General features: G+C 44.5%; 1 long non-coding RNA gene across 1 annotated transcript; it reads right to left on the minus strand.

Annotated features, from left to right (window-relative positions):
• Positions 1-7643: 7643 nt before the first annotated feature.
• Positions 7644-11498, minus strand: LOC137561008 (uncharacterized). Its single transcript, XR_011029854.1, has 2 exons — positions 11448-11498; positions 7644-7863 (listed from the first exon to the last, which is right to left on the minus strand). It is a non-coding gene; the product is annotated as an uncharacterized lncRNA (long non-coding RNA).
• Between the last annotated feature and the right edge of the window lie 279 nt (positions 11499-11777).

Genomic DNA, 11777 nt, shown 5'->3' on the forward strand with positions numbered 1-11777 from the left:
CGCCGCTGCACGCGGCAAAGTGCCGGCTGCGTGTGCTGCTTTTTATTTGATAGAAATCGGCCCAGCGGGGCCTGAGAAATCCTCCTGCGCAGGTTACCCCGAGCTGAGCTCGGGATAACCGGCAAGGGGGTTAAAACACATACAAATAATAAGTACATTTCTTCCAAAGTAAAATGAGCCATAAATTACTTTTCTCCTATGTTGCTGTCACTCACAGTAGGTAGTAGAAATCTGACAGAACCGACAGCTATTGCGCTAGTCCATCTCTCCATAGATGATTCTCAGCATAGCCTTTATTCTTTATAAAGACACTCCCTGAAAAAGATTTATACAAAGATGCTGGCAGCCTCCTTGGTAGCTGTACACTATTTTGGCAGTTGGACGGAGCAACGGCCATTCACTAAGTGCTTTTAAAAATAAAGAAAACCCTGAGAACCCCCCTATGAGAAGATGGGCTAGTACAAAATCTGTCGGTAATGACAGATTTCTACTTCTAATTGTAACTGACAGGAACATAGGAGACAAGTAATGTATGGCTCATTTTACTCTGGGAGAAATGTACTTCTTATTTGTATACATTTAAATTTTATGATTTTCGTGACAGTTCCACTTTAAGGACCAGAGATCACTGGTACAAGAAACTACGGAAAAGCGAGGAATACCGATGAATCGCTGCACATACCCGCCGTACGTCGGGAACCTGGGCCTCACACTCTGCCGTCTCTATGACGACAGAGTTCCTGTGAGCCGGTCAGGAGCCGCTTTCATTGGCTCCTGACCCTGCCTATCAATGTAAGCCAATGGGAGCCGCTTACGATGATAGACAGGGTCAGGAGCCAATGAAATCGGCTCCTGACCTGCTCACAGGGCTCTGCCGTTATAGAGAAGGCAGAGCGAGTGAGCTGCGCCGGGGAGACATCGGTGAGATCGTCGGGAGTGACGAAAGTGGCAAGAACGGGCAGCGTCAATGGATTGAAATCTACGCCCTGGCAGTCAGGTAGCCATCAAAACAGGGCATAGATTTCAATCACTAAGGTCCTTAAGTAGTTAAAGAGGAACTGCAGTGAAAATAGCAAATTTAATAAAATTGCTTATCATTTACAATATTCATTTATAGGTTATTTAGTCAGTGTTTGCCCATTGTGAAATCTTTTCTCTCCCTGATTTATATTCTGAAATGTATCTCTGGTGGTGACATCTTTAGCTCTGTCAGGTGATCTGTACAGAATGTTCGTTACTGAGAATTCTATGCACAGAGGGAGATATTGCTTGCTTGGCAGTTGGAAAAAAGCCATTATTTCCCACAATGCAAGGACCATGGTCTTGACATCACACTGTGGGAGGGGTTTTATCACAATATCAGCCACACCGACTCCCCTGATGATCTGTTCAAGAAAAGGTAAAGCTTTCTCTTGGGAGGGGGTATCCCTACTGATTGGGATGGAGTTCAATCCTGGGTTAAAGTCTTTGTTATGGTACATTAGAGCTGCAATAACAAGCTGCCTTGTGTTATACATGTTAGGAGCTGCAATGTATAGCTTACAACGGAGGCTAACGCAGTATTTAAGAAATTAATGTGATGAGCCATAGATTTAGTTGCCAAACCTTCAAGCCAGCTTCTGGAGGAAAAAAATGTTGTGTTGCTGGAAGGAATTAGAACTTCCTCTCTGTTTTTATTGATTTCCTCTGTGCCTCCCTCTTAGAGAATTCCTCTCACTTTCTGTACAGATGTGGAGAACACTCTCCATCTGAGGCAGAAATAGCAACACTAAAGCATTTTTGTACCATGGCAGAACGTTAGAATCCCCAACTACTACCGTATATACTCGGATATAAGTCGACCCCGTGTATAAGTCGACCCCAATATTTGACCCTCAAAAGCTGGAATTTTCCAATTATTCATGTACAAGTCTACCCAGCAAAGTTAATGGCTGTACTTGGGGATCAGGATGGGTTAATGGCTGCACTGCATAAAGTATTGTAGTCAATAACCCCTCCTGGCTCACACGTGCACCCATAAACTCCTCCAGGCCCCTGCAACCTCCTATCATTGTGCCCATACCATGTCCCCAAGTATCTATTTCCCCTTTTTATAAACAGACCTGAACTCAGAAGGTCCTCTCTGCTCTAAAAGATATACAACAGCATAATAACCTTTAAACAAAAAAAAAACATTTTTGTTACAGCAGATAGTAATCCTACAGTAAATCTGCAATGTTTCTACTTCCTGATTCATGGAAGCAGACATATTGTTAACCTCCTGTGGTTTCAAATGTGTTTATCTGCCATGGCAGTCAGGTGACACAGGGGAAAGAAAGTACAACTTGTGAATAGACACAAATGAGGTGTAAATAAACAGGCTAAACTCTCTAAATACATACAGGGTGCATTTCTCTGTTTTCTTCTGTCCTGTGCAAGAGTTCAGGTCCACTTTTAGTACGACCAGTATTGTAAATTAAACATCCCCCTCCATGGTGGCCAGGTCTTATGTAAATATCCCACCCCCATTGTGGCAAGTGTTGTTTGATTACTCCCCTCCTTCCTCCATTGTGGCCATCGTTGTGATAACATAACACTGCCCATTGTGGGCAGTGTTCTGTTAAGTTCCTAAACTATCCCCCTCCATTGTGGGCATTATAGTAAGTACACCCCGCAGCACCGCCGCCCCCCTCCCCCTGCGAGCCGCAGCGGTCAGCGTACCTTCCCTTGTTTAATTGTATGCACAATGAGCCGGCAGCCTCCATTCATAAATGTAGCGCCAGGCACAGCGTTCTGCCACTCGCTCTCTCACTCACGCTGTTCTGCCTGTGTTAGCTTAGCTCCGGCTACCGAAGTCACGTGACTTCGGTAGCCGGAGCTAAGCTAACACAGGCAGAACAGCGTGAGTGAGAGAGCGAGTGGCAGAACGCTGTGCCTGGCGCTACATTTATGAATGGAGGCTGCCGGCTCATTGTGCATACAATTAAACAAGGGAAGGTACGCTGACCGCTGCGGCTCGCAGGGGGAGAGGGGCGGCGGTGCTGCGGGGGATATACTATAATGCTCCCAATGGAGGGGAGATGGTTGATATTTTTAACACAACACTGCCAACAATGGAGGGGGAGGGGAGGATCATTACACAACACTGCACTGCGGTAAGGGGGAGAGAGAGTGGTGGCTCCCCTTCCCCCAATCTCGGCTTTAGGGTAAGAAATTTAAGACTACTCGTGTATAAGTCCACCCCCCCACTTTTATACAGTGAGTTAGTCCTAAATTTCTCGACTTATAGCCGAGTATATACGGTATGTATTGTCGCCCCCCCCCATTTCCTGTCCCCGAGACCACTGGTTTTAATATTTACTCTGAAACAGGAAATGGAACCAACTACTTGGGTTTCTGATTGAGTGGCAAATCAGCAAATAGGCATGACTACAAATCATGCTCCCACCATGAAACTCTGCTGGGTGTTCAACCCCCCACATTTACATCCCTTGTGACCAGGAGGCCCATCTGCCAGAATCACATAACAAGTGTGGTCACCCAAAAGCAGGTGTGTCCACAATACCTTCTCTGGAGAGGTGGCCCTGGTACTGTGTTTCCACGAAAATAAGACGTTATCTTATATTATTTTTTGCTCCAAAAGATGCATAGGGGCTTATTTTCAGTAGATGTCTAATCTTTCCCTGAACAACGATCTATATTTATTCTTGAAAAAAAAAAATCAACATTTATTGAAATATTATCATTACATCACATTCTGGAACGTCTTCCTAACGCTCCAAACCCGGAATTCCATCATGAATTTCTTGTGACTTAATTTCCTTTTTCCACGAATCGTAATATACATTTACAGAGAGCCCAGCACTGGCCAACTCTGCATATTTTTTTTGAGGGGGGGCTTTCCTTGGTGAGGGGTCTGTCTTGGTGCATTCTATTGCCAACTGATTTAAATGACTTGCATTTATGCCATAATTGCCTAGCCAGTATTTAAATTTACTTTTTTATGAATTGTATGGTAACAGGGCTTATTTTTGGAGTAGGTCTTATTTCCGAGGAAGCAGAGTATCAGTGGGAGAGTAAGATGTCGAGGCCCCCACAGTACCACCCCCCGCTCCCCCCATGGTAGCAGGTGCCTTGCACCCTATAGTTACTCCTCTGTTCAGGGGCATTGCTAGGATCCTAAGAGATCCGGGGCACTTTTGGGCACTCCAGATGGAAAATGGGTGTGGCCATGGGTGGAGCCAAATTTACATGAACTTTACATGAACTTAACAGCGGTCTAAGTAGGCCTGCCCAGCAAAATGTTGGATGAAGCCCCTTCTCCATTAATACAAAAAAATGCATGCTGGGACATGCGGGGTGCCATACTGGGTGCTGTGGTGCCTCTATGGGGCATGCGGGGTGCCATGTTGGGTGCTGTGGTGCCATGCTGGGTGCTGTGGAGCCTCTATGGGGCATGTTCGGTGTTGTGGTGACATGCTGGAAGCTGTGGAGCCTTCATAGGGAGCATGCATCATTGTATGTGTTCTCACTGTTCCTCCCCCTGAACCTCCCCCCCCCCCCCTTCCCCTTCCGAGCAGACTAGCACAGCGGGAGGAACTACTCATCTCCTCCATCCACTCTCCAAGTCTGGAAAGGTCCTCTGTAGTGGGCAATTCTGCCCCTAACATCTGAGGATCAGACTCTAGGGGCCATATGCAATTCACTTTTTCACCTGAGTTTTCTCCTAGGTGAAATTTTCAAACTTGTCAATAAAATGCCTTTTAAACCACCAGCAAACAAACAAATATTTGAAATAATTTTGTTAGCACTTTTTCAAGTACTTGTCGATACTTTTTCCTCTGCAAAGTGCTAAAAAGTTATTATAAATCGAAGATGAAAAATTATCTCCTAGGCAAAAACTCAGGTGAAAAAGTGAATTGCATATGGGCCTAGGTGCTCTAATGTCTGATTAATTCTCAAACACTAGAGGGAGAAGCCTAGAAGAGACATCTGCAGAACCTGGAGAACAAGCGGCCAGAGGTGAGTACTGCCGCCCGCTGCCCGACTCTGCTTGGGGGACATGCGGGGCACCACAGACCAGATCCGGGGCATATGCCACTGATTTTAGGGGCTAGCGACGCCCCTGCCTCTGTTAGCAAAGATCTAGTAATATCTCAACACATCTATGAAAACAGAAGGTGCTTGGAAAAATTGTATAAACTGTAGGACAGGGTTTCTAAAAAAAAGAGATTTATAATTCAGAATAATATAATCTATGTTTTTACTGTAACAAAAGTGATCAAAGACTTATTATGTAAATGCTCTAAAAACGTATTTTTTGTCAAAGTAATAAACGTTACCTAAAATAATTGTACTAACTAACTGTTGATAGTTGGCTTGCCAGCTTTCGAAACCGACAGCAGAAGTTTAAATATGCTCAGGGTAAACTCTATAAAACTCCTGTTATAACCCCTCCACAGACTTTATATAAATGTGCTAATAGTAGCAAAAAAAAAAGTTTCTGTAGCCAAACAAAGTATGTAGGTAGAAAAAAAAGTTTTGTAACAGTAATACCTTTTAATGGCTAACTGATAGAGTTAAATTATGCAAACTTTCTGTGATCTAGTCCCCTTCAGGCATATTTCCAGATGTTAATATGTTAATGTTATGTTAATATGCCTGAAGAAGGGGACAAGATCCCAGAAAGCTTACATAATTTAACTCTGTCAGTTAGCCATTAAAAGGCATTACTTTTACAAAACTTTTTTTCTACCTACAAACACTATAAATTTAGCACATTGTGAATACATGTACATTGTAAAAGGCAACAGTGTTTTTTTCCCAACAATATTCACAGATTTTTCACTTTTTATTGACTATATTACAGTTCCAGTGGGAGACAAGTTTACATACACTTTATTTGTCCGTGAGAGTAAGGGTGCGTTTCCACTTGAGCGGAAACCGCCGCAAATCCGCAGAGTTTCCCCGCAGGCGAATAGTGCGGGGAAACTCTGCCATAGGGTGCAATGGTAACGACCGGCCGAATCGCTACCGCTAGCGATTGGGCCGGCTTTTCCATCCGAATCGGTGCGGGAGGATGCGGATCCCATAGCCGTGCATGGCATGGCTGATGGGATTCGTGTGCTTTCCCCACAGACCCGGAAGAGGCGTCTCGCGTCTCGCAGACGCACGCCGCTCTAGTGGAATCGCGCCCTAAAAGGAAAAAACAATCTGTCAGCTTCAATAAGTGCACTACAGTAACCCCACAGGTAGCTGCCCCATGAATATGAAAATATTTTTTATATAAACGTGGATTGTAATTAATAATAGCAACAATAAAATTTGTAGAGCGCTTTTCTTCCATTAGAACATAACATAGTTGCGGGTGGACTGTGCTACTAGGGATGCTCATTTAGATTCCGCAGAAATTGCATTTCCGCATCGGAATGCTGAAAACGGTAATGCAAGTGCGGTAGGCGGATTTCCGCCGGAAATCGCGGAAATTTCCGCTGACTTTAACATCAATTTTCTCCAAAACTATAAGGTCTTTTTTAAAACTTTTTTTGCATCTTGTTCACAAGATTCGGTTTAATAAACCCTGATTTGGTGTTTCTAGGACTTACGGGGGCTTTGCTATTAACCGCTAAAGTCGGCGGATTTTTACTGTAATGTAAAATGCAGAAAATCTGCATCTGCCTATTTTCTGCATTTACATTACAGTAAAAATCCGCCGAATTTAGCGGTTAATAGCAAAGCCCCCGTAAGACCTAGAAACACCAAGTTTTCAGGGTTTATTAAGCAGAATCTGGTGAACAAGATGCAAAAAAAGTTTTCAAAAAGACCTTATAGTTTTTGAGAAAAATCAATGTTAAAGTCGGGCGGAATTTCCGCAATTTCCGGCGGAAATTCCACATCGGAATGCGGAAATTGGTAGCGGAAAGCGGAATCGGTAATTGGCTATGGCGGAATGCGGAATTACCGCGGAATCGGAATTTGGCATTTCCAACCATCCCTAAGTGCTACAGAGAAAAAAGTTATGTGTTCATTAATGCTAGATTAAACAGGTGGCTTTTCAGTTAGGATTTAAACACCTCCAGGGTTGGAGCTGTCCTGACTGGGTGTGTTAAGGTATTCAAAAGGGTAGGGGCAACATGACAGAAGACTCTGCCTCCAAAGGTTTTTAGGTAGACTCTTGGGGTAACCAAGTAGTTAGATCCTAATGATATGAGATTGGGGTAGGTGTGATGCAATTGCAGCAAATCCTTCAGGAATTTCATCCAGCTTAAATTGTGCAGAGGTTTGAATGTTAGTAGGCAAATTTCATTTTATGAGTAGCCAGAGGAGTAAGTGAAGGATCAGTGTTATGTGGCAGTGGCGGGGTTGGTTTGTTAAAGTGAACACAAGGTGATCCTAAGGTAAAAAAAACAGATACTTGCCTAAGAAGAGGGAAGCCTCTGGAGCCTAAAGAAGCTTCCCTCATTCTCCTCACCAGAGGGGATCCAGCACTGGGAAGTGGGAACCCCCAAAGATTCCGCCGACAAGGGCTTGTCAGGGGTGCGCGCAGGCACAGTAGTAGCTTTCGGATGGTCTCTGGCGGAAACAGCCGAGCCTGATTGGGTCCGCTCTATGGGGCAGGAGAGGGATGACGGGGACAGGTTTACTTTAAGATCCTTGCGGCTGCATTCTGTACTACTTGCATGCAGTGTAGGTCTTTATTTGGAAGGCCTGTATAGAGGGCATCACAATAGTCCAGCTGTCATGTGATGAAGGCAAGCACAGTGGCATAGTGGTTAGCGCTCTTGCCTTGCAGCACTGGTTCGATTCCCAGCCAGGTCAACATCTGCAAGGAGTTTGTATGTTCTCCCCGTGTCTGTGTGGGTTTCCTCCGGGCACCTCGGTTTCCTCCAGCATGCCAAAAACATACAGATAAGTTAATTGGCTTCCCTCTAAAATTGGCCCTATACTATGATACATGCATTACATGATACATACATAGACATATGATTATGGTAGGGAATAGATTGTGAGCCCCTCTGAGGGACAGTTAGTGACAAGACAATATACTCTGTGCAGTGCTGTGTAATATGTTGGCACTATATCAATACTTAAATAAATAAACTAGTGTTGGAAGGTCCTCTGAACAAATGAAGTGCTTATTTTTTGCAATGTTTGTTAGATGAAAAAAAAAGGAATATTTCACATCAGCTGAGATTTCATTCCCAAAGTTGAATTCCCCCATCAACCAGTACACCCAGTCCATTACACAAAGGAAGAACAATGTAGGTCTGAGTTCCCTACCCTCAGTGGTGCTGATTGAGACTGGAACTGATTTTCTGCCTAGCACTAACGCCTAACTTCAAACTACAAGGATGTGAGTCTCACGTCCAATTGCTGTAAGTGGAGAATGGTCACTGGATGTAACAGTGATCATTCATAAAAAATAAAAAAAGGCACGGGATTGGCTCAGGGAACACATGTTCTCTTGCACCAATCACTGCTGCCTTAGAAGTAGCTGAGAGCATGCGTGTGTGCACGGGATCACATGCGCGAGGACCGGAGTACGTGTAAGCTTGCACTTGTGCACAGTAGCGGTAGAATGACAGGACACAAATAAATGTCCTGTTTGTAGGGAAGATAGAAATACATGACATGTATATGCCTCCTGTTTGCTCTGAGTTGTTAAAGGCAGTTAGTAGAGGGTCAAAAGTGTTTTTCCTTGATGGCCTGGCTTCAAGTTATACAGCCTTTTCAATAAAAACAAGGCTGGGAAATCCGCAGGATTCTATTATCTTAGCAATGGTGTCTTTGCACTGCATGATGTAAACAAATATTATGCAACCCAAAATACCTCAAGAGAGCCAGAAAACCTCAGCCCTTTCACTAGTTTAGCAACATAAAGCATATCACTGTCCATCACTGTATTATTTGGGAGGACAATAGTAAACTTACCAGTATGTTTACAGTAAACCTCAAATGGGCAAAACCTACCGAACTGAAAAAAAAAATGTTTGCCCAAGTTTTGTATTATTACTCTGAAGCATGAATTAAAAATGTTGAAAATTACTTTTTTTTTTTTAAGCAGATGTCCCTTAGCCTGAATGCAGTGACAGCCTCGGCCTCTGTCTGCCCAAGTGTTCTGTCAAACCCACCCATCTCCCCATCACAAGTTGTACTCAGGAGAGGGTGGACAGGCAATGAAAGACATTGATATCATAATCAGGGGCGCAGCAATAGGGGGTGCAGCGGTAGCAACCGCATCGGGGCCCTTGGGCCAGAGGGGCCCCGAAGGGCCCTCCCTCAACTACAGAATTAGCTCTATATTGGTCCTGTGCTCATAATAATCACTTCTATAGATACTTTGAATAGTGGTAATTATTAACAAACTGTTCCCCACCCTCTTCTTGCACCTCTGACACTGTAGTTGCCATTGGCAGGTTTTGGTGCGCTGTATCAATTGTTATGTATAGAGTGCTTGGAGAGGCCCCAATGTAAAACTTGCATCGGGGCCCACAGCTCCTTTGCTACGCCACTGATCATAATGTGAACAGAGAGGGGCAGAGGATGGTACTAAGGCTGGAGGGGAGGGGGAGGCACCTTGGTGTGCCCCTACAGGCTCTGGGGCCCTGAGGCAATTGCCCCCTTTGCCTCTATGGTTAGCATCAGTAGTGCTTATTGTGTTGGAGCCCTTGCCTTAACCACAACAAGAGTGTCCCACTCTTAAACCTCTCTCCTACTTCCTCACTAGAGCAGGCAACTTCCCTGGGCCTTCTTCGGCTTTATGTAGTCCAATACCTCCCTCTGTATTGGTCTGGTCCCCACGATTGCAGCGGTGTGGAGTCATGTGCTGTTGAGTGCTTGTTCATTACTCCTGTGGCCACCTGTGTAGCCTCTTCCATTACCCAGCTACATAGTGTTGAGCATACACACTGACTCAGAAAGTATACCCCCCAAGCATTACACCGGCGAGATTTTGTATGTTTTAAAGTGCGAGGTATCCTTAAAGGGACCTGGGAGATAGTTGTACCCCGCTCCATGAAACACTGTTTGGAGGGGGGGGGGGAGGATAAACAAAGACCCTCTCAGTCTCTCTTTCTCCTAGTGCGATTGGTATACACGCATATTTCTTTTACTAATAAAGGCAATTATGTTTTAGGTCCCTTTTTGGGCTATTCAGTAGCCTAGTGGACCTAGTGTTTGGTAAGGCTAATTGGCACAGGCCTAGTGGATCCAGTGTTTGGTAAGGCTATTTGGCCCAGGCCTTGTAAGGTTTTTCGTACTCCCATGGATCAACTGGGGGATATATGTGTGGTTTCAGAATAGTGTTTTTTTTCCTTCCTGGTTGAATTTGATGGACAGATGTCTTTTTTCAAACAATGGAAGTGACCGGGTCTCCACCTGGATTTAATGGCTATAAAAGGTCAGTTTTATTTTATCACAGTACTGTGATACAAAAAAATTGAGCTTTTATAGCCATAAAATCCAGGTTGAGACCCGGTCATCTCCATTGTTTGATACTTACCTTTACCCTACTAGTCCGGGGTTCTCACTGGTTGACACCCTTGTACTAAGAGGTATGAATAGCCGTTGAGTGATTGGACAACCTATTATCATTATTGGATTTTTTGTTCAACCAAACTATGTTACTATGGAGACAGGAAGCCTCTATAGCACAGGTGTTGAACTCCAGGCCTGTAGGGCAAAAACCATGCCAGTGTTTAGGATGGACTGAGAAAGAGAGGAATGTGTTCTACCTGATGGACCGCACCTTTCCTGATTCAGACCCATCAATTAATTTGAGCTGTGTCAAAAATGTGTGAGGACTTCGGCCCTCGAAGGACCAGTTTGACATCCCTGCTCTATAGAATCCAGAGGTTTTCCTCTTCTTATGTTAGTTTGTATTTTTTTTTTACTTAAGGTTTCCTCAAGTTCCCTTTAAAGAGGAGCCGTCAGCCATACTATCTCAGAAACAAAAACACATATATAAATAGATGCATCCCTGCTTATGGGGCTGGAGGGCAAGCAAAAATCTTTAAGAACGCTCGCTCGTCTCTGGTACACTTTAATACCAGGTCTGTTTTTTTGTTTTTTTATCCACTCCAGGTTTACAGAATCTCTAATCTTCTCTGGTGTTCTCCAACCTCAGCAAACGAGCCCCATTGCATGTGTTTATTCCTGTCACACCCTCTCGAGTCCCGTGGTGGGATGAAATCACCCAGCCTGTCAAAGCCCATCTCGTGATTCCGCAGTTCCCTATTCTAAACAGTGCGCCACTGTGTCTGACAATGGATTGTGAAACTGGGAAATTTCCCTCTGCCTGAACAGCCATCCCCATGACACGAAGAGGATGAAAGTAACGCAATGCCATTTCCAGGAACTGGACGTCGACTCTCCCTTCCTTGGAATTTCATATTAGCTCACTTTAATTCTCACCTCTTCCTTGGAACAGATTGGAAGCAATCAGCACGCTATGTATAACATTCTCTTACCGCTCTGTAATCCCCTGAGCTGTGCCAGCTTCCCCTGCGGCTGCTGCGTATTGCACCATATGTAAACTCTGCTCGGGGCAGCTTCCTGCACACACATGTAGCTTGGGAATAGTCTGAAAACTCCGCTCGAGGCAGCTTCCTGCACACACATTTAGCTTGGGAATAATGTGAAAACTGCTCGGGGCAGCTTCCTGCACACACATGTAACTTGGGAATAGTCTGAAAACTCCGCTCGAGGCAGCTTCCTGCACACACATGTAGCTTGGGAATAGTGTGAAAACTGCTCGGGGCAGCTTCCTGCACACACATGTAGCTTGGGAATAGTGTGAA

This window comes from Hyperolius riggenbachi, chromosome 3 (assembly GCF_040937935.1).
Source record: "Hyperolius riggenbachi isolate aHypRig1 chromosome 3, aHypRig1.pri, whole genome shotgun sequence".
Classification (NCBI taxonomy): domain Eukaryota; kingdom Metazoa; phylum Chordata; class Amphibia; order Anura; family Hyperoliidae; genus Hyperolius; species Hyperolius riggenbachi.